The following is a 25,655-nucleotide window of genomic DNA, read 5'->3' as shown; positions in this document are numbered from 1 at the left end:
ACACACACACACACACACACACACACACACACACACACACACACACACACACACGCACGCACACACACGCACACACACGCACACACACACACACACACACACACACCCGCACACACACACACACACACGCACGTACGCACGCACGCGCGCACACACATTCACCCACTCACTCCAACGCGCGCGCACAAACGCAGGCGAACACACCTTGAAAGACTGATGCTTTGAACCCATCGTGGTTTCAGAGGCAGCATGCGCTAGTGCACGTAGTGACATTCGAATGCATTCTATCGGCAAGAAAAGTTTACTTCCTCATTAACCTGGAGCCGCGGTTGGTCGAAGGCTGCTGGTGCTGCAGGGAAACCTGCGGAGAGCGCGGCGTGCGTGCTCCGCATAGAACGGTTGGCTTCCTTGTTCATCAATGAAAAAGCCAGGCTGCTTGCACGGTCACGAAACCCGCCGACATTCGCAACAAAAATCTTCGCTTTTAAGAAAGTTTCACTTACAGTGCGTACATATAGACAGAGGAAGTAAAGAACGACGAAGACGCGCTGTAAGTGATGTTTGCAATGAAATACCAACTAGCCTGTACCCACACCCTCCTTTAAAAAAGGTACGGCTGGTGGCAGTGGCCCGGGCCACCAAGAAACAAAATGTAAGAGAACAAGTTTCTAAAGAAACAAGCAAATGAGCGAGCATGCAATTAAAATGGACTCTCCCTGTCATAAGTATGAATGGTCGTACTATAAACAAGAAAGTCACGCTGTTTAAATACAAGTCTCGTTTCGAGTTCGTCAATAAAATAATATTTTGCTGCGCCAAAGTCTTAACACAAGGTCTCTGCACTGTTAAGGCTGCTGGGTATTCTTAACATTACAATGAAAAATGCCACTGAGAACAGCAGTCGGAGAACGGGGTTTGCTTAAGATAACGTGCACGCGAAAAAATAAAGAGGACTCTTAGCTCCAATCGCAGTGCCAAGCGTCCTCATCAGAGGGATATTACCTTCAAACTATATACCATCGTAAAGTCCTTCAGCATTGGTACGAGGTCTGCCTCAAAAATGGACTAAGTGAATCAGCAATATGACATGGCAAGTGTACCTATGGTGCAGCCGCTGCAGTGCAAATAGACTTCCAGCCAGATCATCATCATCATCAGCAGCAGCAGCAGCAGCAGCAGCAGCCTGGTTACGCCCACTGCAGGGCAAACGCCTCTCCCGTACTTCTCCAACTACCCCGGTCACGTACTAATTGTGGCCATGTTGTCTCTGCAAACTACTTAATCTCATGCGCGCACCTAACTTTCAGCCGCCCCCTGCTACGCTTCTCTTCCCTTGGAATCCAGTCCGTAACCCTTAATCGCCATCGGTTATCTGCCCTCCTCATTACATGTCCAGCCCATGCCCATTTCTTGTACTTCATTTCAACTAACATGTCATTAACTCGCGTTTGTACCCTCACACAATGTGCTCTTTTCTTATGCCTTAACGTTACACCCATCGTTCTTCTTTCCATTGTTCGTTGCATCGTTCGCAATTTAAGATGAACCCTTTTCGTAAGACTCCAGGCTTCTGCCACGTACGCGAGTACTGGTGAGACACAGCTGTTATACACTTTTATCTTGAGGAATAATGGCAACCTGGTGTTCATAATCTGAGAATGCCTGCCAAACGCACCGCAGCCCATTCTTACTCTTCTGATTATTTCTCTCTCATGATCCGGATCTGCGGTCACTGCCTGTCCTAAGTAGATGTACTATTGCATCCAGACAGATATTACCTTCCAAATTTATGCATTCGTAAATTCTTTTAGCATTGCTACGACGTCTTCCCCAAAAAAATCAATCAGTGACTGAGCAATGACATGGGAAGTGTACATATGGTATAGCCGCTGCTGTGCAAATATTCTTCCAGCGCGATATTACTTTCTAAATATACGCCTTCGTAAACTATTTCAGCATTTCGGTATTGCTACAAGGTCTGTCCTAAAGATTCCCTCAGTGACTCACCAATGACATGGGAAGTGTACATATGGGGTTGCCGCTCCGCTTAAAAAAATTGGGTTAACTCCTTCTACCGGCCTGACTGTTGCACTTTACAAGGCAGAATTTTATGGCTGCACTTTGCGCAATCACTTTTACTGCCATGACAATTATAAGAACCCTCCAGGGTCATTTCTGCCGTCGGCCTCTCCGTGAGGTTCTGTATCAAATCCAAAAACAATAACACTGTCGCCAAGCGTCGGGTGCTGTATGTGTGAGTGAAAGTGTGTGAGTGAAAGCGCTGCTGCGGCCGCGCTTCCTCACTCCAGCGTTTGACAGCGAGTTTGCGCAGTTATCGAGTGAGATCTGTTAATACTTGCGTGTGCGCGTGTGAAACCATGCATTTTAATTTAGATAGGCATATTATTTTTACACGTTTATGCGGCCGATAAATCTAGCATCCTTTCTGCGTTTCTCCACTAAAATTTGCTATCACAATCGATGCTTGGCCTTTTGGGAGAAACTGATGCTTTCTTTAGTTTCATGGCGAAATGGAAAGTGACGAACAGTCGCCAACTAGCCCCGCGCGCGGATGAAAATATGTTGATGGCGTACATTTGTTCTCTTGGGTTCAGTGACCACCGAATGGCTGTTACAGTTATATCAGGTGAATTTCGTTTGAGAAAGTCGTCTATTCAGGGAATACTGAGAGAAGGCTTGGAAATTAGACACATATATATATAGATTTCCGCCGAGATGGTGCCGAAACCCCTGAAGCAGAGGGTGCGACGAAAATATTGTTCCGTTGATTCGAAACTTCCTACGAGAACGATAAATTCTTGCATGGTTGGTCATCAGGCGTTCCTCGTGGCCTGCCTTCACACTAAGAAAAAAAAGAGTATCCCTTACTCTTTTCGAAGAGTCTGGACTCGTCACGTATATGACACACTTTGTGGGAGACACCCGAACTCTCTTTTGGCAGAGAGTCCCGAGACTATCTGTGCTCCATACAAGGTGTTTGCGTGACTCCGCACACAATAGTCATGCATACTCTGTTGTAGTAGTTGCCTATACTCTGTCAAAAGGGTTAAAAGACTAGTGCTAAGGGAGTCGGTTAACAATTCTAGATGAGTCAGACGACTCAAGATAAAGTGTCACATGAAAACTGCAAGAATCATTCCGGGAACTATTTTAGACGAGTTTGATGACTCCAGCAGTGTGTGTCAAGTTACCCTTAGTCCGTGGTGCCGGTCTCTTGCAAATAAAGTAAAGCAACTGATCCATGTAAGGCATTTCACTCTTGGATGGCAGTGTCGAGCCGCTTTTCAAGATGTGTCAACAACTCTTGCTGTAAGTACACACGACTACGGCTAGTTCTCAAGAAGACTACTGTGAAAAGACAACAGGATAACAAAGAATCCACAGTAAACGTGCCAAAAAGCACATGGCAGGCTAGCAAGAAAAAGTTAATATTTCATCAATCTTTGTTATTGTCTTCTGGAAAATTCAAATGTATCAGTCAGCACAGAATCACTATGAAAGCAAGACAGTTCTCATTACTATTAAACTGGAATCAATAGCCAACCAAGCAAAATGTAGCAAAAGCAAAATCCAATATGTAGCCTGCAGCTGCATATGCATGACACTGCAATGCCACTCAGAACCTTGATGAGACCCCAAAATATTATGTAACTCATGTAGAAGTTTAATTCACCACCGCACAAGGCTCTTATAATATGTCAAAAGATTTAGAAGTTCAACCTATTTCCCTGTTCTAAACTTACGACTTAACATTCTAAGCAAGTAAGCTACACATAACAAATAAGAAAGGCTGCACTTATGTGCAAATGAGAACCATATAATGAAGTGCAATAAAAACAACATTCCAACTTAGATTACATTATCTATGCATTATACTATGCTTGTTAAAAACAACTGGTTGGCAATTGATAATCCAATCTAACAGTAAAAACAGCTGTCTTACCTTATGGTACTCTTGTTGGCACTTTTTCCCACACAATTTGTGCATGTTAGCGTGAGATGAAAATTGATCCGAAAAACACCACATTAAAAAGTTGTGCATCAATTTTATTCTGTCATACAACATGCAACAGTGTATAAAAACATCATAACTGACAAAATTACAAAAATAAATACAGCAACACTTATACTGATCATTTATTTATGTTGAGAAACATACTTTTGCAAGACTAAGTATAATAGCTGACACAGACAATTTCACAGGTAGAAATAACCGCTAATACAAAACTTTCTATAATGCAAACACATTGACAAAATAAGTAGCACAGGTAGCTGTATTTTGTTACGGCAAAGATGGCGCATGAATTATGAGGACAAGGAAGGAAACAGAACACAAACTATACCCAGCTACATGCACGCAGCTGTAACAATACACATAGTGCACAAAGATCCAGAAGAAACAAAGAGGAAGATGTGAGGAAGGCTTCTTTTACGCATCACAAGTCATCCTGTAAGAGCACATTATGCACTGTCTGTAATCTATCCTCAGCCCATACATGAATAAGTTACATTAGGTGCCACATTTACAAATCACTCATACAATGTTCTTGTGATTTCCCTTATTCCAATCTTTACCTAAGCAAGCATGACTGAGTTACATAAAGCCTCCCTACGGCTTGGCACATATACAGAAAGAAGTGTTTCTATAAACACTGGAGGTCACGGACGGATGACTGACACATACCTCTTTTAATTCTTTTGTCTTTGTCATTATGATTATCTATCACAGTAGTCTTTTGTAGAGTGAAACACTTCCAGATAATACACTGTGTGCAACCAAGTGTGAATACCTGTTCTCGATTTTATTTATTTCTACCTTTCTCTGGTGTCCCGCTAAGGTAACAATGGCGCAAAGGATTGTCTTCCCAATGTATGCGTTCCAATACAACAGGAGCAGATGATAAGCCACATTAATGGTGCGTGAAATAAAACATCTGTGCTGAACTTTCCGCTACCGCTCCAATCTGGAGTGATTTCTTTTTTGCTTTCTGTACACAAGCACAGGTGCTACGTAGTCCCCTTGGTGCCCATAGCAACTCTCACACCCGAGCAGGATGTCCATTTTTTTTTATTCTAAGCAAAACTGTGGTGATGGGGGACAACTGCGAACTTATATTTTTGCTTTGTATCTTAATTATGTTGTTGACCTTTAACTTTAGCCACTTCACTACTTTTCTGCAGGTGCAGACAGGCCATTGCACCAATGCTAGGTTTTGAAAACACCAGAGCAGGGTAGAAAGCAAGAACAGATATTTATAATTTGGGTGCCCACTCTGCATTGCATGGATATGTTTCAATGAACGATAAAACTACTTGGTAGATAAACATATGAAAGATAAGGGAATTAAGCTCGAAGCCTACCATACCAGTAACTGGGGATTTCATGTGTAAATGAAATTTAGCGATTCCCAGTGATGAAGAAACAGTTTTGACAATATGTGCCAAGGTCACCAACTCACTCATGCTCACAAAGGAAACGAAATAAAAACAAGCAAGATTAAAAGAAGTTCGAACTTGCAACCTAAAGTGAGACACCTCGCATGACTGATTTATGTATTTACTGAGCATAAATTACATCTGGCACATAATCTGCTTGTACATGACAAACAATGAGTTCTGTAAGCCTTGTGGAACAATTGTGTGTGAAAGAGAAATCTATTTGATCATTACCTTTTGGGTATGTGTATCTCAGAACTGGTGCTAGTCTGAGTTCTTACAAAGTAGACGTCATTGAGTACTGTAATTCTAATGCCTGCCACTGCTATAAATTTCTGTTAGTCGCACTGTCATGAAGCAGTTATGTTCAATAATTAGCGGCAGTCACCACTGAAACACTCAGTACAAAACACGAAATAAATATATGCAGTCGGAATGTAAATGTCGAACAAAGTTATAATCAAGTCTACATTTCACAGAACTGTCTTTTTTTCTGCTAGTGTGCCAATACCATTTTCACATTCACAAACATTTTTGTATTGCTCTCCTGACAAATGCAGGAAAATGCAGTCTTTAACAGAAGCCCTTGGGAAGACAGCCCAGAGTCGCTTTGACAAGAGGACTTCCCTTAAACTTTTGTCGCTATGTTGTAGGTCACTGTAGCAAGGGGAACATTTTGCTGATTGAATATTACTCGAAATATTTTTATTATTTGTACTTGAGGTTTGAAAAGAGAGCCAATTGTAGAGTTCTTCATGCAGATTTTATATATTCCATTAGTTTTTGTTTAGCTGCTTCTCGAGTTATGTCCTACACAACAGCAAAATACATAGTCATATTTGCAGGCACTTTCTTGTGTATTAAATTTTCACAAAAAGCAGTGTGCTGCAGCTAACTCAGCTCTTTGTAGACTGCAAAGTGCCAATATCTATTCAAACAGTATGTAAAGTTACTAGAAGTATGCAAGATTAGTAGGCAGGCAGACAGGCCTGCCTACTAATCTTGCATACTTCTCATGCTATTGTGAAAAAAATTACAATATACTTCAAAAACTTTTTCTCACAATAGCATGACAATAACCTTATGCACTTATAATTGTCCTATACTAACGAAATTTGACATACATACTATTCAAGATATGCAGAATGCTGATATCTCATTGAAAGTGCAATCTGTAAAATTATTTAATGTGGCCTAATATTTTTTGCATAGTTCCAGTAATTGTACAAGCCGTTTCGATAGGTGTCATCACTTTGCAGTATATAACTAGCTAAATAAGATACAGCATGAAGCTATTTCTGAAAATTTTATACACAGGAAAGTGCCCACAAGAATATTTTGCCACTGTGTAGGACCATAACTAAAGAACAGCAGCTACACAAAAATCAATGACAATTCAAGTCTAATAAAACACTTTATGAATGACAGTATATTCAAATCTCTAGCACAAATATATAAAAAAGTTGTTTTGAGGAGTATTTCCCCTTAATAAGTGGGTGTCAGTGTTTTCTACCAAAGTGTTAGCAAATGCCTTCAGGTATACCATGGGGAGCTTTATAAATAGCACACGCATGCATCTGCCTAAAAAGCCCCACGCCCTGCTTGCATTCATTAGTCATTTTTGCATTCTGTTGTATGTCACCATTTGCATCCCTTAACATTGAGCGCGTAAAACCAAAAACAACCTAATACCGTATTTACTCGCATAATGATCGCACTCGCGTAATGATCGCACCCCTAAATTCTGATGTCAAAATTCGATGTTTTTATTTCTCGTGTAAGATTGCACCCCAAACTTGCCGCAGCGATATGTCATGCGCCAAGTCTAGCTAATAATGATCGCGCTTACCATCTGTCAACTGCTATGAGAACAACTCTTCAAGACAAACCAAGTACTCTGCACGCACCAAACATTCTTAAGCAGATGCCCCATTTCATTCCTTCCATCACTTTCCGCATTTATATGACAAAAAAAGCTACAACCAAACTTGCCTTTATTATGTGTAGTCTTTGTAATGGTTGTGGTCAACAAAACCACAAAAAAGGCATCTTTCGTTTCTCCTCGTCTGCACTTGTGGGCACGCAACAAATCGCGAGTGGCAATGATAGCAGCCACGTTTACAGTGATACGTTAGAAGTGTACCCTATTCATTCGCCGACGTTTGTAACGCAGCTAAGATATTCGCCCACCCTTAGCGGAAACGTGCCATATTAGGATAGTGGTGAAGACAAATGCCGCAGTTTCCGCAGCATGCCCGCCATGTGTTCCTATGTCACAGGCAGCTAAGCGCGCCCATCTGTTTCTGTCCCCTCAAAGTGGACATGGCTATGTTATTGGCGCAAACTTGCCGATATCATTCATTACTGATACGGAAGAAACTGTTTGAATGCACGTAATGTACTCACGAAAAGAAAAAAAAATCGTGTTCGGCGCGTTCGGCTTGCTCTGCCGGCCACCATGTTTTTGTTTTGTGTGTGTGTCCCGCAGTACATACAGAGGCAGCCACCTCTTTGTTGACCTGTTGTCATCCAGTAGCAAATGCCAGAGGATATATTTTTTCTTTTGGTGGGAAATTTACCCAGCGTAATGATCGCACCTCTGAATTTGAGTCAATTTTTTTTACAATAAAGTGCGATCATTATGCGAGTAAATAGGGTAACACACTGAATTTTCAGCCTGTAAAGGGGTTGTATACAAATGGGGGCAGCCAACTCTAGTGTGACAATAAACAAATATTTGTTCTCACAATAATGAAACCAGTCATAAAATATATCCTACAAATTTGGAAATGAATACCCAAAGAACCTTGCTGATCGTCACATTAATTTCCTAAACAAGATCTTTTGATGTTTATAATTCCTAGTTTAATTCACTTTCTCTAGTAAATGAGCTCTGACCTAGACTATTCAGTGTAGGAGACTAACCCAGACTTGGAAGCCAATATTTAAATCTGAAATAAAGTCATTCATCCCACGACCACGTCACTGCTATGTCATCAGAAGCGTGCATCCATGGACATATAGTCTGTAAAAACATTTTTACATGATCTGTACTGTTCCTCTTGCACTAATAAATTAGGAAATGCATTTGCTATTTAAAGCACTGCTGTAAACCTTTGTGTTTGAGAAATGCAATACTCAAAAGTGTAACACAACCAATGTGTACATGAAACCTACGATGCCTTTGACATTCGTCAGTGTGACAAATAGGCACTGAGAAATGCCAAGGGCATCATAGCTTTCTTGTTTCAAACCTTGTATGCGAGTATATTACTGGTGTCTTTGCAGTGAAGGGAAGTCACATTATTATCAGACTTATGAGGGGAACTCATGTTTCTCTAGTTTAATATTTTCTTTTTTGTGCTCCTATATTCTTTACTTTTCCAAAAATAATGGGTGCTTGAAATAAGTACTCTATATTGCTCTTAAATTTTTCCTGCACCAGAGCCCACGTTGGGTTACATTTCTTGAACACTTTGCAGTGCTGTAGATTATCAAAAGGAAGAAAAAAATGCCGTAAGTTTGCATTTTAGCCTTCTGTATAACAAGAAGTATGAACCTATCAATTACATAGACAAGTACAAAAGAACTATGAAAAACTGTGCATAAAGACAGACATACATTATAATAGCAGGAATCGATGGCGAGAATTCTAATAGAAAGGAACCATTAAAAACTAGGCACTAAAGACACATATTAATTATAATAACACAAGTATTTGCTAAGGATTTGAAGAGACAAAAAAAAATGTCTCTTCAAATCACTCCACCCCAACATTCATCCATGGTTCGATGAGTGACCACAGCTGACGATGCGGTTTGGATAGGTGGAAGCTGAGTGCAGCTGTGAAATAGGTGGAACATATTGAGGGTCACCAAAGGTTGCACGCTGGTTGCCTCGATCTCCGGACTCACTCGACATCCTGCGTTGAGCCTGGTTATACGTCGTTTGCAAGAGGCCTGGCCCAAGTGTGTGGCACGGCTTGGGTAAAATTTCGAGGCAACCTGAAAAACACAGATCCATATCTATAAGCAACAAAATATTCTCCATCATAGGGCAAACCTGAAGTTGACCATCGGCACAAAGCAGATAATGAAAACAGACACAAGTCACCAGAGTTGAGGTATACAGATGTGCAAAAGTATAAATGAATGTGAAGTGCTGCTTATAGGACAGAATGTTTCATTCCGTCTTTTGTAGACCAATAATAGTATCTTAACATAAAGTCAAGTGTACTGGGCCCTCCCTAAAAAAATTCAAATAATGGGGTTTTACGTGCCAAAACCACTTTCTGATTATGAGGCACGCCGTAGTGGATGACACCGGAAAGTTCGACCCCCTGAGGTTCTTTAATGTGCACCTTAATCTAAGTACACGAGTGTTTTCGCATTTCGCCCCCCTCGAAATGCGGCCGCCGTGGCCGGTGTTCAATCCTGCGACCTCGTGCTCAGCAGCCCAACACCATAGCCACTGAGCAACCACGGCGGGTAAGGCCCTCCCTATTTCTGTAAGTAGGCTATTTCGTGCGAGCTTTCCCGACCTGGCACACGACCACTTTAAATTTCTTTTCGAAAAACTGGAGGCCCTTCAATATAGGACAAATGGTAATTTCAAGAAATACTTGTGTAACGCACCAAACTATGCATCATAAAAGGCATAGCCAAAAAATTTGTTCCGTCATTAAGGGGGCCAAATTTTTCACGACAATAAAGAGAGGCCTTACACCAAAAATTGAACTGCTTATTAGCCACTGCTCAGTTTATTATGGGTCATTAAAAATGGACAAAATGGCCTATTAACTTTATTTTAATAGAACTCGCTTACAGCAAAAGCTGCAAATTTATGTAATCCACATATTTAGGACTTGTGCTGCACGGAAAAACTGGTTTCAGGAAGATAAATTATGCAGCAGTGCACAGAGATGAGGATAAACTAGCAAAAAAAGTCAGTTTTGCTGTAAGTTTATCGGCATACTTACTATTGAGGCAGTCCTAGTAAATTTATGCCCAATAACATGTATGAAAGTACACTGTATTGTTTTTAAATTGCTAAAGCTTTATCAAAGCAGTTTTGTGTCAAGCAAGAAAAAAAATTGTACAAGTGGTCTTCTACTAGTTTCAAAATTTGCATCGCATTTCGTCTAATCCACATAGCCTCTTGGCGGCTAAGGCAAAATGGATGGACTTGAGCATTGCTGCACCGATAGGAGGGAGTCTAAACTGCTTCTAAGTTAATTCTTTTATTGCTGAGTGGCTACAAGCCACTTCACTCAAAAATTTGCCACTTAATTACATGTATTTACCTCGATCGTTCTGTCAGCTTCCAGCCTGCTTGGCATCATCACGAAGGCTGCCAACTCCCTAGTGGACGTAGCCAGGACACGGTGGTGGCAGGACGCAGTGGCAGGAGCCGCCAAAGGCTTCGAACTCCCTAGTGAACATAGTGAGGACACGGTGGTCGTAGGATGCAGGGGCGGGAGCCACCAGAGTGTACCTGCAGCAAATTTGCACAAACGCTCTTAGTCCTACCATGTCACAGTTTACAAGAAAAATTCAGCTGTCTGTGTAACATGGATACCAACAGAAATAAATGTAAACAGTTAGGTCCTACAACACAACTAGAACATCGACAAAGAAGAAATGGTACTTATGTTTATGAAAATCCAAGCAATGAAAAAAAAATGTGCATCCGATTTGTGCGTGGAAGCTCAATGGTAACCTGAGCACATACCATCAAGTGATTTGCTAGTCAACTGCAAGCCTCTTAAAATGTCATTGTATATTTTTTACATGCACTATGTTAAACTGCATTAGAACAAGTTCAATATCTCTGAATATAAGTAAATCACGAAGCAATTCAATTAATGAATTCCAGTGGTCATTAATGCAACAAAGTGCAAGCTCTGAATGAAGCTGGCCAAACTGGGTAGTGACAAATAACAATGTGGTTCTCTACATCTTGTTTTTCTGGCTTTCGCTGTAGCATTAAAATACACAAGAAATTTCACATTCCTGACATTTAACCCTGGAAATTTTTATTCCATAATGCATATTACTTCAACAAGAGCACTAATGCTGTCTTTTAATCGTAAATAGTGATAGAACAAGAAATTTTACTGGAGCCAATGTTTGGCAAGAAAACTTATCTCCTTCTCTTTGTCGAAACATTGGCTCCAGCGATGCTCCTTGTTCTACGGCTCTTATCATTTCAAGTCTCTGTCTTTCTGTGAACCTCTGTACTTTCAATGTTGTATCAATTAAATTGTAATAACGGAGAATTAGTAGATGTAGCTGATGAAGAATTTGTGATTGTTGGTAGATAATGACAGAGTAACTGCGCAACATAGAGATACGGACAAAGGAGGCTTATGTGTGTCGTCTCCTACAGCCATGTTTCTCTCTTTTGGACGATTACTCTATCTAGATGTAAATGTATTACCCTTTGCACAATAATGCTGAAATGAAAAAGGCCAGGAAAGTGGACACAAAAATTAAAACAAATAGCATCATATGCTAATGAGATATGCAAAACTGCCTGCTACGATCTGTCTCACCCATAACGTGCTGGATAAGATAGCGTCTTCTTCTGGATGTTGCCATTTCTTGAATACCTAAAATAAAGTACATTTCAAAATTACAAAGATACACAGAACAACAGCAGTAGCAGAGGAGATAATGCATTGTTTAGTAAAGGAAAGTAAACTAATTTCTGATACACCGCAGACAAAATTTCCTTTATTAAATTAGTAGAAAAATACACCACACCTCATTTCATTCAATGATGTGAGCGTTTCTTGGTACAAGAAAAAAAGGTATTTCTGCATGAAAACAGTAATATAATCATAGCATTCTACTCTTACAAAATACGCTACAGTGACAAAGCCAACTACGGCTGTATATACTTAAAATTGTTATATGCACCTTACAATAGCCAAGACATGATAAACTTGGGTTCATGTGCAGCTCACCGGGAGATACAACTTTGCAATCAACTCATTTCTGCTTGCCAAATATCTGCACTCACATAAGACTACAAATAAAAAGACCCTCTTTTTCATAAAACACCGGACTCAAAATAGAAAATCCAGTAGGAATAGCACAAATTCTCTACACAACACAGCCAGGTTTTGTGCGCCTAGTAGGATTTACTATATAAAGGTTGCAGCAAATTCATGCTTTTAAATATTTACAACCGTGAAAATAAAGATGACAAAAAATAATAGCATTATACACCGGCTTATACTGTAAGCCAATGTGTTTCCGACTTGACGCCAAATGCACATTTAATTTGTTCTGTTTCAGCGCTTTTAAAGGGTTGTGTCTGTTCGCTCGTGCATGCAGCCGCCTTACTGCTACGAAAATATCTGTGCTGCCACATCGCCTGACACTGCCATACAGCGTGGTAGCGTTTTTATTATTCGCGGTAATATACCTAAAGCGCTAGTAAATCTTCAGAATAGACAACTGTTTTTTCGACAACCTGTCTTCGCCAGCGAAAGTCACACTGGTCACACTACACTTCAAGTTACGCAGTACTTGGTATTCTACGGATTTTTCGATGCGACAGGCCACTCGTCATTGGAGTCGTTAAGAACGGTGTTTATCTATGGCAGTACAGCTTTGCTATAATTTCAGATGCTCTCCTGAGGCTTCCGTCTGCCAGTAGTATTTTCGCATACATACGCCCACGCATGCCTAAGAAACGTCTGTGAACTGCCAAGAGAAACGTGGCGCAAAATGTAGCCGTGCCGGAAGGGCCGATTACGCGCCGTTTGTAAACTTGGAACAAAAGCTGATATGCTTACCTGAGAGGTTAAGAGAAATATGGCACAGGTCACTCTCCGCTGGTAGTCTTTCGTGTGCATCTGGTCGTCTCTGCGTTGCGATCTCCCATATCACAAGGAAAATGCAGTGCAAAACGCAACACTTCCGGCGCTGCACTTGCTCGATGTCGGCAAAGACGAAATCGGCGACACGCCGCTGCTGGCGGCAGTCGTCCTCGTCGCAATCACACAGCACGGACAGAAGTTCCCACCGTAACTTGCCGCAACGCCTGGTTGCAGTCGCCCCTAACGCAGCGCTTTCAGAACCACTCCATAGAATAAAGAACCACCACTCGACGACAACGTACTCGCGCGAGATGCAACACAATTGAAAAATGGCGTCATACTACTGACGGCTTCGGCTTTGGATCATTTGAATCCGCACAACTAGTTTCGGTTTTCTTTCCTTGCGTTGAAACAAAAACTGTTTTGCTCACTGATAATTTTACGTCACGTAAGTAATGCTCACGAATGAAACAGCCGTGAATTTAACACGCGTCTTGAAATACCCGCTACGTTCACTTCGCAGAAGCAAAATTTGCTCGTCCGAGTGCGGTTACGTTTGAAATATCTATCGTTGGGCTGTCGGAGCGTGCTCGAAGTGGGAAGACGCGGCGTAATTGTTCTTAATTTGCTTAGCTATAACAGTGCGGCTGCCCTTGATCTCTGTCGAGTGCAGTTTGCTCTGATGTAAGGTATAACTACAAAGCCGCCGACGTTACTGAATAATCTAGTGCACCTGAAGCTGCCAGAACTCCGGTATTTTCTCCACAATTTCTTGCGACTGCGTTGCGCTGTCACCAAATGCGAGCGTAGTGTTTGACGGAGATTTAGCAACACATTTTCCCGAAATATCGTTCACCGCTGTATCACGACGTGGAGAAGCAGCGTTGTTGGTCCTCAGTAAAATTTTCTGTTTATTGCGAATTTTGCGATAGCAGTTATATGGGCACAACCGTCGAAATATATCTGTCGGTTTTACCGCGAGCTTACGTATAAAGTCAAGTGCGATAAGATCCCATCCCGCGCCGTTGACTGTGCACGTTAAAGGAAGTGTTCGAGGCTGAGCCGGGCTGGATGGGCGCCCCAAGTCAAGTATCTAAGGAGGTCACGTGATAAAACGCGCGCAAGCCGGGAGAGGGAGGCGCTAGTTTAGCACGCTTCTCCTCCTCTAGCCATTGCTCTAGCCCGGTCTTGCGCCACCCTCGCTCTGTTTTGGAGATAATTTCCGATGGGTGCAAAGCTGGGAGTGGGGGGGCGGGGGGGGTGGGGAGGTAAGGGCGTGCTCAGATAGCGCAAATTTTCGGAGACGCTTTGAAGGAAGAGGCAGCAGAAGCGTTCGGTACGCTCTGCTCGCGCCCTTCATCACACCAACGCTGTGACAGCGAGTGTTCGCCGTCATTGAGTGAGATCTGTTGATGTTTGCACGTGCGCGCGTGACCCAGTGCTTGCTAATTTCAGGAGTAAGCGAATGTTTACTGCAGTTTATTCAGCCGATGAAACTACGAACCTTGGTTCGTGCAATAGTTCGTGCAGTGGTTCATGCAGCATTGGGGTGAAACTGCTGTGTTATTGCTTTTATATTTCTAGGGGGTTCCAAAGCAGTGTTGCGTACACTAATATTTGTTTCTGGTCGCGGAACGCAACGCACTGCGGTAGCCCAGTGGCTTTGGTGTTGCGCTGCTGAGCTCGAGGTGACGGGTCCAACCACAACCGCGGCAGTCACATTCCAACGGGGTCAGAATGCGAAAATGCGCGTATACCGTGGATTCCGTACACGTTAAATAACCCGAGCTGCTGAAAATAAATCTGCAGCTTTCCATTACCGTGCGCCTCATAACAAGATCTTGATTTTTGAACTTAAATCTTCAAAATTAAATTTTAAGTCGCGGAATTACACTTACAATCGACACTGTTGAGTGCGCCTACTGAACTGATCTCGTTGCTGTGCTCTATTTAGTAGCCAATACTTTTTTTTAGATTTACTTATGGTCAGAATCCAGTGTGGCAAATCCAGGTCTTCCTTAGCATAGGAAACCAGCTATCGCTTAAGCGTGCGAGGTATCAACAAACATGGTCAAGGAAAATCAATATATAGAGTTCGAAGTAATTGCAGAACATGACAAGGATGAAAGAATGATACACCGCATTACAACCAGGACAGGAACCCGAGGGCCTGCCTAAAACAGAAGAGTTTATCTGGTATTTCTTCTCCTGCATTAAAATCTTTCTCTCGCCAGACTCATCTCAAATACCAGAGGAATGGTGATCTTCCACGACGACTCTTCGCGTGCTATTGAGAGTCAAACGACCCACGCGCAAATGTTGACTCTTGTTTTTTGACTCTACTCGCGTAAAAGTGGGTCTTCGGAAGAAAAAAGAGAGTCAAGTTGCCGTGACTCACTTTTTACTCTCTTTTTTCTTAGAGTGTTCGGTGCATCGATGGTTGCGCGGAGAGTACGCAACGGAGCATATCTATGGAACTCCTCGCAACGTGTGTGTTTAGGAAGCCTCGTAATGACGCGTGGAGGTGTTCTGAGAAGTACCGAGCACTGTCCAGGGTGTCCTAGGAAGAAGATCCTAAAAGCGTGCTTCATATATACGCTCGCCATTTCATCGAACCATTAACAAGTTTTTCGCATACGTCGGTACTTGTTGCACACGTGCCGAACCAGATCTGTTTTTTGAGGTGCATAGTCGTGTGCCAGGTCCGACGAAGGTGAGCGATCCACGCATACACTGTGCCGGTGTGGTTAATAGGTATCCCGAGTATGCGTTCTGGTTTTTCTGCTCACTGCAATGGTGCGCCACGTGAGGTGAGCTGGTTCGCCCTGCGTGAAGTTCCGGATCCCCAAGTACGTTGTCTTCTCTGGAGATGGCCCCACCCCAAATTGCGTGTAGGCAGTGGTCAATTACGTTATGTGCCGCCTGCAGGGTCTCTTTCTAATCGTTACTTGGTCGTGACCAAGTCCATAACGTAACGTTATCCACGTCAATTGGGAAGCCCATTTTGGAAATGGCCTCTAATCGCTTAGCCGGACCTATCAGAGTTAAACAGCAGAGATCGACAGTGTGGAGCCTTGTGGGTCTCCCCCCATGTTTGGGTACACTTTCCCGAGGTTTCCGTCTACCCGGAAGGAAAAACGGCACTCTTGAAGAAAGGAGCGGACAAAGTTGAGTGGGCGGCTTCTCTTTCCCTGCCTCTGTGCGGCCTCGATCATCTCCTCGTGCGCCACAGTGTGAAAATCTTTTGGGAGGTGAGCCACCACAAGGATGCTCGGGTGGCGGTGTACTCGACCGATCGTCTTGCGGCACATTACACCTACCTCCACAAGCTGGATGCTGTCACGAGTGCCAAGGTTTAGTCGAAACCCTGTCTGTGCTAGATGGAATTGATTCTATATTTCTAGAAAGTGCGATATGCGTGTCAGGGCTTCTGATTCAGCCAGCTCGCACGCAGTAACTGTGAGCGATCCTCGGTGCATGTTCGACAATATATCTGCTTGTTTGGTTTCGGTATCGCTGTGGCTATGGAGTGCGTCCATCGAGCTTTGATTTCACCATTGGCGCAATGCGGTAATCTCACCGAAAAGTTGCTTCTTACATCCGCGCATTACGCGTGCGATGCTTTACCAATCCTGCTACCGCGGCTCCGTGCCTCCTTCCACTTTGCGGGGTACTTATGTGTTACTACGAGAACTAACCTTGGGAGTAATATATATATATATATATATATATATATATATTGCAGAGAGAGAAAGAGAAAGCGAGAGAGATTTCAGTGAAGAAGGCCGGAACCCGCCTGAAACGCCGGTAAAAAATAAACGTTTCGCACATATGCCGTCCCTTTTGTGTGCCGCTAAAACAACTGCATAATCCAGACAAACAATATTTCTGAATATAGTATATGTAAGGTTTGCGATTTGAAAACTGATCTCTGCAGTACGTGCCTCTTGGGATCGCCGCGCCATCGCTAAGCTGTTCGGAAAAGTTCCACGTCAACAACGGGAATCCCACTGCTTTAAGCCTGTCTATAGTTTTCCCCTTGACATCTGCAGCACACGTTCGCATTTCCTGCGCTTCACCACAAAGCCTGACACCGCGGGCTTCTACCAAGGGAAGGGGTGTGAGCAGGCACCCACCAGGCGTGGTAGGGGTGGGGGCTAGGTAGGTTTCGTTTTTTTGGTCGCCGACCAAGAAACAACGACTTGTTCGTTTATTTAATGCTATAAGGACACGTTAATTGATTGTAAATTATTCATTGGGGATTATACCGAAGTTTATGCACATGAATGGATGGAGCACGCTCTTCATTTCATTCAGAACGACCTTCATTGCGGATTACCTGGTTACTATTGCAATAAAAAAAAGAGGCTGTAGACTGCTTCAGTGACAGTTATCTGTGTCATTGACAGATCTCGTTATCAACCGCACATGACGAACCATAACAGTCTAGTGTCGCAAAATTTTCTGAAGCGTGTCGTTGATGTGGGACATTAAGGGTGCGATCTTGTACGCGTTCCAAAATAGAACGGAGGCGGTCCGTTCTATCGAGCCGCACACAGTTGGTCAGTTCGAACGGTGACGAACGCCATGACGTCAATTGTGAAGTGATATCTGCTGTCAATCATTTCGTGTTGTCTGCTATCGGACGAACGCAATGGAACGGACCGCCAATTTCGCGACGGAAAGAACGGACCGCATCCGTTCGAGTTTGGAACGCGTACAAGATCGCACCCTAAGTCCCTGAAATTCTGGCTAGAATTCTCAAGTGGATAGTTAAGAACACAAGTGTTTTGGAACATTCAAATATAACATAACGCTAGGTGAATCACTTACCTACGCGTTTCATGTTCGTCTCATGTCCGCACACGTGAAGGAAAAGATTGAATTTGCAAGAAGCTTTTTTGAGGGATTTATGTTTACAAATGTATTTACTATAAGGTGGGCGAATAATCAAAAGATTGTAACACGAACGGTTGGCGTGTTATATCGTATTCGTTTTTGAAAATTAAACTATTCGGTATTCTCGAATATTGAAGCTAAACCAATATTTAGCAACAAGCGACTGTTAAAAATCAGGTTAATGTTCCCCACGAGCAGAACGAAGTATGACGAATATCAGAAGTAAAGAACCACACAGCTTTTGAAACAATGCAGAAACAAAATCGGTAATGCAAGTGTTGCGTTCGGGATTGCGACGGAGATAAGACCCTGGTTAACAATTTTTAGTTTATATCTTGTGCACATACATGAACATCCGGGAATGCGGACGTGAGAACTGCCGTCACTGTCACACAATTGGTAGCGCAATACGCGCGTAATGCGGAGGTTGTGGGTTCGACTCACGCCGTCCGCAAGTTGTCTTCGTTTCCTTCATTTCTCCTTATCTCCTAATTTTTATATATTAGTCAAAAACTACAAATAATTTCTTCTAATCGTTCCTTTTCTCCATTATCCGTCGAATTTATATAGCTAGCTGTTACTAACACAAAATCGGTTCCCTCGGTTCTTGTCGTCTATAACACGACAAACAGTTATTTTTGATTTTGGTTTATTAATTAATTTTCTTGCAGTCTAATAATGCAGCATTTTTGGCTTTTACGTTACGACTAGTGATGATCTCCTTGTAACAGGCCCCGTATTGGCCTTGTAACAGGCCCTGTATTGGCGCTTACAGCGTCTGAATTCAGACGCTGTAAAGTGCTGAGGAAGCACAATAACCAGCTGCTCCGGCAGATAATTCAGGCAGCCGAGACTACCAGACTTCGTGAGCAATGTGTTAGCACGCCGTCCTTGTTACTGACAAGAAAAGAACTTGAGCTTTTGCATGTGCAGCCACTATCTTGAGTGCAAAAAAGAAAAAAGTGCACGTTTCACATGATGTGCGATCCCGTGACTGCGACACGTGTGGGCAATGGTTATAAGAAGCCGTGTTTCTTTCAAAATAAACGTTGTTGAAAGTCAACGCTTGTGGTGTCTTCTACTCCCGTCTCTTGTCTACATTTTGCGCTGGTACTAGCAGGATGGAAAACCAACAAGCCCAAGCTGCTATTCTAGAGATTCGCCTATGACAAGCATGGAGTCACAGGAGCACATGCCAATATAAACATATCTCAGTCGATGACCCCGACCATTCGCTGTAACAATGCTGTCGTCATGAAGAGCGCCGGCAGGAAAAAGCGAATGCTTCGCGCCGCCTCTTGTTTCACCGCGAAAAAACCATTTTACGACCAGGTCAATGCGAGCAGTTTTGAAAGTATTGAAAACTTCACTTGCGCTATTGAGGCTCCCAGTATCGCAGACCGACAAGCCCGAATCAATGCCTTGAACTCGTCATTGTTTCAGAGGCAGCATGCGCGTGCGTGCATACTGAAATTTAAATGCATTCTATCCCCAAGAAGCATTTACTTCCTCATTACCGTGCAGCCACGGATCGGCGAAGGCAGCTGCTGCTACAAGGAACCCAGCGAAGCACGCCGTGTGTGTGCTCCGTTGTGATTAGTTGGCGTATTCACCAAGCAAAAAGTCAAGCCACGCTCACGAAATCTGTCGATGTTGGTAAAGAAAGAATTCGCTTTTAAAAAAGCACGGGTGATGGCAGCAGCCGGGGGCATTACAGAAGTGAAAAAAGCTCGGTAACTATGAAACAAACAAATGAGCGAGCAACCAATTAGACACCTGCCGGTTATAAGTACGAAAGGTCATATTTTAAACCACACATTCAAGCTTTTCAAAAAAAAAGATAGGAACTTTCAGAAATCGTAAATGAAAGACTCTCTTAATACACGAAATTCTTCCATATATGTTCTCCACGGGCATGGCTGTGACGCATACAGAAAATTTTATTGAAAAATGGCACTGCCGCATCCAGGCTGAGAAAAGGGTTTGCTGAAGATAACATCCACGCTAAGAAGAGGTATTCTGGCTCCAATGGCAGCAGTAGGTAGTTGGCTAGTTTAGGAATCCAATAAACACGTGCTGCTGCAATGCGTCGTTGCCAGGATATTTTGGAGGGCCATGCATACTGGATTTCGTGGCCTTGGGGTTAACCGCTTTATTACATCTGGTCGCTGCTCACGTGGCCGCTTCGCGCGACTTTTAATTGCTGCGGGGGCCTTCTGTCTATGGCGTAACCGGTGCGAGGCAGTTGCCATGGGACGTCGTCACCGCGCTCTATTTCCACTTATGGGGAGGCCCTACTCTGAGCTACTGTCGTTTCTGTCGGATGAGTTGTTCTTCCTTGGAGAAGAAGAGTTCCTTCGACAGTGGTCATGTCGTTTCCTGTCGGTGGCTAATGGACGCGTATGGCTGAATTTTTGTCCAGCCTGGTTCTTGTAGCCAGACCATCAGAATTATTCATTTAATGCACATAGAATGCAGGTGCCCGTGATTTCTGTGTGTGTGTCCTCTCGTATACATGATCATTTTTGTGTATACACATCTCGTGCACATCACTTCAAAATTGTGTAAAGTGTTCTATCACATCATCATTGTATATAACCATTGTGCACACTGTATATATTGAAAATCATTTTGTACATGTGGCATTTAGTTTATGTGTAACTGTGCCTTTCCGTGGGTATACGTGTTTATATGTTGGTGCGTGAGGACTCGGACACTACTCGCGTTGACAACGCGCTGTGTTTCGTTTCTTACATGTTATCGTCCGCGTGTAATTGTGCCGTGATTATGACTCAGTGTTCGTATCGTCTCTTGTCGAAATAAACTTTTTCTAAACACGCATATCACTTTACGAAGATATGTTTTGGTAAACCATTCAAGCACTGAAACATATGAACGAGGTCTGCCCTAAGAAAACATGCAGTGACTCGGCAATAAAATGGGAAGAAGGGAAGCCATGGTGTAGCCGCTCCGGTCGGAAAACTCGGTTAACCTCTTGTACCGGCCGGATTGCTGCACATGAAAAGGCAGAATTTTATGCGCACCAATCCGTATGCATTTCTGCCGTCGGCGTCACCATGAAGTTCCTTATAAAGTCCAAGTTCGATAAAATCATGGCAGCGCGCCGTGTGCTGCTCGTGTGAGTGGAAAGCTGCGAGGTTGAGTCGCCGATCGGGGCTCAATCTCGTGCACGCAAGCGAGGAGAGCGAGAAAGTACGAGATGACTTCTATCACGCGCGACGTTTAGGGGGGGGGACGGGAGGGAGGGAGGGTGCGTTTTACTCCAGGCTGCCCGGGCGGCCGCGCTCGCCCACCCAGGCCGCTGATCTTGAAAGCCATCTGCGACGGGGACAGACTGCGCCGTGCACAGTGTTTTCACGGCTTAGATGGCGTTGTTGCGAGACGCAGCACGAAGAATAATTCCCTCGTTGCTGCTTCCGCGCTTCCTCACTTTAGCGTTTGACAGCGAGTTTCCGCAGTCATAGAGTGATATGTGCTCATATTTGCGTATGCGCGCGTGATACCATGCGTTTTAATTTAGTTAGGCATACTATGTTTACAAGTTTACACGACCCATAAAACTACTGTCCTTACTTCGTTGAGCTCTCCACTAAGGGCGAAACCCCCAATTTTTTTAATTTTCATGTCGAAATAGACATCGACGAACAGTCGCCAACCAGCCTCGTGCGGGGATAAAAACATGCCAATGGCGATGCTAACGGTGCCGAACATGCCGATGGTGTTCTCTTGTGTTCAGTGACCACCTAATCACTGTTAGAATTATATCATATGCATTTGGTTTGCGGAAAACATCTATTTACCGAATTTTGAGAGACATGTCGCAAAGGAAAAATATTTTCACCCAGAAGGTGCCGGAACTGCGAAAGGAGAGGGAGCGACGAAAATATTGTTGGTATAATGCGAACTTCTTTTTTACAAAACCGATAAATTCTTGCAAGGTTTCGTCATCGGTGAAGAAACAGAATTGTACTAATGCAGAACAAGGAATGAAAAATGTGAGCTGAGCCAAGCCAAAGCAAAAAATAAATGCATGAGTCAAGAGAGGAAAGAATCAATGGTTGTTGAATGTGTCTGTTTTTTTTTAGCTACCATAAAATTCTGCGCCACGAATATCTACTTTGAAGGTCAAACTGTCAAGGCTGCTTTCTGCGTTAAAATGTAGAGGTTCTACGTTAGAAACGTGCGCATCGCCTGCGACCGAACTTGTTGCGAGAGGAATGCTGGAAACTATACAACCCAACATTGCCTTGGCGTTTTCTGCATTCATAGTGCGCCAGTGTTTGGCCCACACTTCGATCATTGTGCTGGTAGTTGAAAAACCCTCCCCAATTGCCGAATTCAACCCGCCTGTGCCTTCTTCTAAATCGAATAGGCTTCTTTGGCTTATTCTGCCTTTCTCGTGCTAGGTATGTGGTACAATCATGGTCAGACTTGGCAGAGGGAAGGCGAAGAAACGTGCCAAGGGAAAGGGCGCGTGTTCTCGGGCAATCGAGTTGTCAAGAAGGTCGGCGGGAAGAGGAGTGTGTGGCAGTCGTGCGTAAATTATCGCGATACCCAGTGGCGCGGAGAGGAAGGAGAGCGCTGGGCTCGATAGATCGTTCGCTCACTCGTTGGTCGAAGCAATCGGAGTGAAAGGGCGCCTGTTCTTGGGCATGCGAATAGCAAGGTGGATCCAGAGGAAAAAGGAGGGGAGGCACCCTTGAAATGTCTGTTACACATTAAGACGCGCCACTCGATTCCAGAAGATGCCGCACAGGAAAATGAGCCCTAGTGACACGTTTAGTGGAATGAGCCTCGTTCGTGGCACGTTTCGCTGGTCGCTCACGGTGACCAACCTGTCATGGACGATGTGGAGGACGAGAATTCATTGCGAATTCTCGCCCACAAGAAATACACCACATGCGCTGACGAGCGTTTTGTCGAATGCTGGCGGCGTTGACTCTAACACGCCACGTAAGAAGTGGAGCCGTTCGCTCTCCACGGCTGCAGCGAAACAAAATCCTTGAAGTCAAAGGCAGGCGTCAAGTGAAAGGGCCAGTGCTCTTGGGCAACCATGCAATGAGGACGGGCTGCAGTGAAAAAAAAAAGGGGGGGGGGGGAGGCTGGGTGGAGAATAGAGTGTCGTTCGCTTACACGTTCGTCCGTTCCTTCGCGCGAGTTGCTTACATTGGCTATCATAGTTGATGGTTTCTGCATAATATTTTGTTGCTCAAGTGCACACTGTTGTAGCCGGGGCGGAATTTGGGGGTTGTGAGGAATATTCAATAGCAAACGACACTTAGCAGAAGCGGACTTCCAAGCGTGCTTCCAAGAAATTAGAAAAGAGGTGAAACCAAAGCATTTTGTCTAATGGACTCTATTTTGAAGGTGTCCACGTTGATTTATCAGATAGTTTCCGAAATGATCTTGTTTCAACGTATACGCAGGAGCCCTTGGGGCAGACGTCGTACATCTGATGTCTTTAATGTTACGGAAGACACTGAATGCATATTGAAGCAAAACGCGGCGGTGTAAGGCGGATTTTGTTTTTAAAGAACACGCTGCCAAATGGGCTGAAATTTGAAATTCATCGAGTTTCACTTGTAAGCTGCACTACACCAACGTACACATTGGCGTAAATAGCAAGATTTGGCAATGATACTGGCCTGTGTGGTAGGAGAGAACCACAGATGCTGCGTCCTGTGCGGCCGCCAATGGAATGTTAACAAAGTACCCATGCACGTTCGCTTATTTCAAATAATGACAATAATTTTGTGTATTTTTACAGGCGAGAACCACGATCTCAATATGATTATAATTAGACTCCGGATTCAACTTGACCAGCGTATGGACGCGGGGAACATGCACCGTGGCCTCGAAGCACAAACGTAACCATCCATTGCGAACGTGGTTGTGTGCGCTACAAACCTCTCGACAGTGCGATGGCTAGTGGGCCATAGGGAAGGAACATATTGCTATTACAGGGGCGCCACGAGCGCCGCTCGCGTGACGTCAGGGCAAGTACTCGCGCCTGTCGTCTGCTACAGTTCGGCCGTTGTCCGGGCGCTTTCTGCGGTGTTTTCGTTTGTTCGCCCTCGTTCTCTCTGCTTGTATAGTTATGGTGGTCGTCTCAAATATATAATTTACGACACCTTGCTTTGTGAACATTTATTCAAAGACCTAATTTCTTAGACAACAGTGCAGCTCTCAAAGACAACGCTACAGTGCCAGCCGAAGGAGCGCAGACCAGCCCATTGCGGGATTTTTTTGCCCAGATGGACAATCGCAAAACATAGCATATAAGAATCCAGTTATGATACCATACCTGCCGCGGTGCGGGCACCTAAGAGAGGCGCTTTAAGATGTCAAGATCCCCGCGCACTGTGAGAATCGGTGTTATGCTATGCATTTTGCAGGTATAACTTGCTATCCAGCAAACGTTGTGATTCTTCAAAGAGTTGCCACAAGGAACAACGAGTATGTGTCACGAAGCAATTGTGTGTGCGTGAGTCCAGCGTGTGTTTGACAACATACGAAACCACGATGATGATCGCGATAGTGTGATGACGATGGCATGATGACAATGTTGATTTATTATCACGAAAAAAGGTTACAGCATGTTCCACTATGCCCTGTATGATACCGAAGATGGTACAATCTCGCGCACGGTCTTGGTAGCGTTATCTACACTACGAGAAAAGGACTGGGGGATACACGCCAATCCCGATGCAGTGGGGCATTCTAACTAACACAACATCTCAAAGCATTGGATGCCACCAGAAAATAATGGGGGAAATCGACACGCTCTCTCTCGTGACGCACGCGAAGGACAGTGGTAAGTTTGCGGGAGAACTGAAACTGGCGCGCACGTGCTCTCGTTCGTATTATGTGGCATGACGTTCTCGCCTATGGTCCCAATGAGCTAGTTGGACTTGGCACGCAAGAAAACACGCGTGCAATTGTGTCTTCCTTGTGTTTATGGTAACGCAAATGTGTACGGCAACACAACGGCGATCTCCGTTCATCATCATCATAAAAACTTTGTTGTAAAACTGAGGAGTTTGGAGCACGCAGTCTCCTGGGCCCCTGCACGACCCTACTGCACTCAAGCGTTTATGTTGCTTCGCTCCATAACGCTGGCAGCCCGATCAGTAGCCATGGTCTGCACGACCGGGTCTCCAGAGCGCAACAGAGTCTCCCAGTCCTCCCAGGTCTTCAGGTGCTCGAGGCCCCGCGGGGGAGGATCCGCCGGGCAATGAGAAAGGAGGTGGAGAGCAGAAGCGCGAGGTTCGGGACAGAGTTTAAAGGCTGATGTGAGGAAAAGTGGGTGATAGTGAGAAAGAGTCAGAGGAGATGGGAGAGTGTGAGTTTGTAATCGGCGCCAAAGGGTTGCTTGTCGATTGCTAAGGGATTTGTGCGGTGCGGGGTACAGCTGACGCGATGCCTTGGAGGCATTCGTCAGCTCGTTGAA

General features: G+C 44.0%; 1 protein-coding gene and 1 long non-coding RNA gene across 3 annotated transcripts in view; one reads left to right on the top strand and one right to left on the bottom strand.

The window, feature by feature from the left end:
• The window catches only part of LOC139048005 (uncharacterized), a 353,724-nt gene that overhangs the window by 83,144 nt on the left and 244,925 nt on the right, over window positions 1-25,655 (top strand). The window lies entirely within an intron of this gene.
• On the bottom strand, window positions 9,349-13,597 carry LOC139047482 (uncharacterized). Its single transcript, XR_011507169.1, has 4 exons — window positions 13,262-13,597; window positions 12,011-12,067; window positions 10,760-10,950; window positions 9,349-9,461 (listed from the first exon to the last, which is right to left on the bottom strand). It is a non-coding gene; the product is annotated as an uncharacterized lncRNA (long non-coding RNA).

The sequence above is a fragment of the Dermacentor albipictus genome, chromosome 7 (assembly GCF_038994185.2).
Source record: "Dermacentor albipictus isolate Rhodes 1998 colony chromosome 7, USDA_Dalb.pri_finalv2, whole genome shotgun sequence".
NCBI lineage: Eukaryota > Metazoa > Arthropoda > Arachnida > Ixodida > Ixodidae > Dermacentor > Dermacentor albipictus.
Note: the sequence above shows the minus strand (reverse complement) of the source record. Positions and strands in the feature narration are given on the sequence as shown.